The following is a 3,546-nucleotide window of genomic DNA, read 5'->3' on the forward strand; positions in this document are numbered from 1 at the left end:
TTGTTACACTAGACTATTCTAAGAGTAATATACAAGTTTTCTTCAATTATTCTTCTGTAATTTTTCTCTTAGTTTCTACAAGTCTTTCTAAGTTCATAAGTTTCTTGTTAAGTCTTTTATTTTTCCGAACTTAATCTGTTGACGAGTTCTTACCGTAAAAAATATTCATTTTCTACAGTCTCAAAAATCCATATATATATATAAAAAAAAACTTTTAAAAACAAAGTATGTGCATACTTAAAATACTGCAACATCATTGTTCCAACATTTTAAAGTAATCCAAAAGTATTAAACATTATACAAAACATCCTTTCCAAAATTTTGTAACCCCAAAGGTTGGGCCACATGTACATCCAACAAACAGATTCCAACACTCACTGCTCTACTTTGCCCTTACCTTTTCCTATAACATAAAACAACTACGTAAGCAATAATTCTTAGTAAGTACAAGTCATACAAACATGAAGGCAAACATATCACCGAGGGTCAATGACACACTCATTGACCTATCATCAGATAACGTACTACTATTAGGGTTCTGGATGAATTCTAGATGCTAAGCAAAACAATTCAAGAATGCCTTAGTATCCTGGCAGTACTAATCATAATCCTGACCAAGGATATTGCAAATAACACCTAACAAATACACAACCAAATAACAAATAAATAATGCCATTCACCCTAGAAGCCAACTTTGGAGTCGCCAATAAAATTTGGGGGCTAACGGGTGTCCCTAAGGATGCATAGAAATTATAAAGAAGAACCAAGCATCAACATTATCCATTCCAATATATAATCCCAAGAGGGTAAGCATCGGTCCCATGGCATAAATATTATCACGAGTGTAAATGTGATTACACTGGTTTACACAGATTCCTAGATAACATGGGGCTACTCATCCATTGGCCGATGGTCACTGACTCGAACTGACATAATAATAATAAGTGTCACGAAGTTGAACTAGACCTATTAATAATAATGAGAAGATTCAAGCCGCAATCACAAACGTACTCATTTCTTTGGCAAATTGTCACGGACTTGAACCAAACCTAATAATAATAGCCACAGACTTAAACCAGACCTAATAATAATTGTCTCATACTTGAATTAGACATATTAATAATTGTAAGCGGAATCAAATCGCAATCACAAGTAGAATCAAACCGCACCATAATGAGCACCCACCAGGTCAACAGTCTCTTTGTAAACCTTCTATGTGTTCGTGTACTATTCACTATCCTACAGCAACGTCGCTGTAGGGTCTCACCGTTTGAGTGAAACGGTGCATTTGATATCAGCAACAACTGGCCATTACCTATAACAACGACGTGTCGTCGCTATAGAGTCAGTCTTCTTCTTCATTTTCTGCAAACATTTCTAGAAAAACCGATAGTTCTCCACTGGTCCGAGCCTTTTGCTACCATTTTTGCCTTGTTTTGGTAATCTAATCCTATTTTCTTTCTATTTTATGGTTTAAAATGTATTTTTTTTGTTAGTATATGTGTGTATTTTGTGTTTGGTTTAAATGAGTTTTTGAAATTTTGTGGGTTATTTTTTTTTTCAAATTACTTATGCCTAGCCTGAGCCTTGGGATTAGATTATTGACGGAAGATAATGCTATAGCCTGACTTTTGGGTATTGTTTTTAATTTTTTTTATTATTGATTAAGTGTTAAGTTAAGTTTTCAATTGTATAATTGTTTATTTTATATTGTGTTGAATTTTTTTTTTTAGGTTTGATTTGTATATTTGTTAATTTAATTATATTTGTATTTTTTTAGGGATAGATTGTAAATATATTTAATAATTTGATTTAATTAAATATTATGTTATAAAAAAAATGTATATGATAGGTTTAGATATTATATGATATAATTTTTTTTATTAATATATGTATGTTTATTTTTTATGTGTATATGAATGTATATGTATATAAATATGAATACGTATGTATATGTATATGTATAAAAATGTGAATATGTTTATTTGATTTAATGTGGATATGAATATTAGAATTTAATAAAAAAAATAGTTTATTAGGTTAGATAAATCCAATTAAATGTTTATAATATGATTTATGTTGTTGATATGAGATTTAAATCTTTATATTCAATTATATGTATATTCTGGGACTGGTTTTGTATATTTTATGCAAATTTTAATTGTTGGGATATGTTAGATATAGTCGTTATGCTGCTAAAATTTTAGTAGATTTTAATGTAATTAATAATTTTTTTATAAAGTAATAAAAAGTAGAATACAAATTTATAATAAAGTAATTAATATAGTCAACTTTAATCATGAAATTTTAGTAAAATAAAAAGTAGAAAATAAATTAATAATTTGACGATTATTAAATAAATTAAAATAATAATCTTTAATGGTAAATTAATAAGATTATAATTAAATAGTTATTTATTTAATGAATTTTATAATGTATTCATAAAATTTGATAATATATATTCATAAGATTCAATAAGATTTCACAATTTACTTGAAAAAATTAGTGTTTTCGTGATAAAAAAAATTATTAGCAAATAAAAGTAGTTTTTTATGATTATCACATTGTGATAATTTATTTTCCATTTGAATTAGTTATGACAATTGACAAGAGTTGGATAACTAATAGACGACGTAACTCTAATGAGTTTTGGAATGGTTTTCAAGCATTTATACAAATGGCCAAAAATCATGTGAATGGTTCGGGAGAAGTCAGATGCCCATGCGTTTAGTGTGTCAATATGCTGAATCAGAAACTGGATGTGGTGGAGGCTCACATACACAAATATGGGTTTCTGCAGTGATACGTAAAGTGGACCTACCATGGTGAAGTTGATATGCCTCCAGTAGTGGACGACGAGGCTCCAGTGATTGATGAGATGATTGACATCATCAATGATGTTATTGGTGAATAAGACACTAATGAGGAAGGCTTAAATGAAGGAATTTCAGATGGTGGTGGCAATAGTGCAGAGAATCAATTTGATGACCTATTTCAAGAGGTTGAAGCTGAGTTATACCCTTGTTGTACTTGGTTGTCTTCCTTGAACTTCTTGGCAAAGATGATGCACATGAAGGTTATAAATAAATGGACAAATAGTTCATTTGATGAACTTTTGAAGTTTATGAAATTTGCATTCCCGAAGGAGAATAAGATTCTGGTTTCATTCTATGAGTCTAAGGAAAAAAAGAGGAAGTTATGGTTAGCTTATCAATCAATTCATGCTTTCAAGTACGACTGTTGTTTGTTTTGGAAGGAGAATTCCCAAAAACAGAGTTGTCTTGTATGTGGTGAGAGCCGATGGGTTGATAAAGACACAAAGGGGAAAAAAGTCGCACACAAAGTGTTGCGGTACTTCCCTTTGACTCCTAGGATGAAGCGTCTTTATGGTTCAAGGCATACAACAAATGATATGACCTGGCGTAGTATGGGACGGTCGAAATAAGATGGTGTGATGCATCATCCTGCTGATGGGGGTGCTTGGAAACAATTTGATTCCAATTATCCTGATTTTTCCAAAGAACCCAGAAATGTTCGATTGGGTTT

Source organism: Humulus lupulus, chromosome 7 (assembly GCF_963169125.1).
Source record: "Humulus lupulus chromosome 7, drHumLupu1.1, whole genome shotgun sequence".
Taxonomy (NCBI): domain Eukaryota; kingdom Viridiplantae; phylum Streptophyta; class Magnoliopsida; order Rosales; family Cannabaceae; genus Humulus; species Humulus lupulus.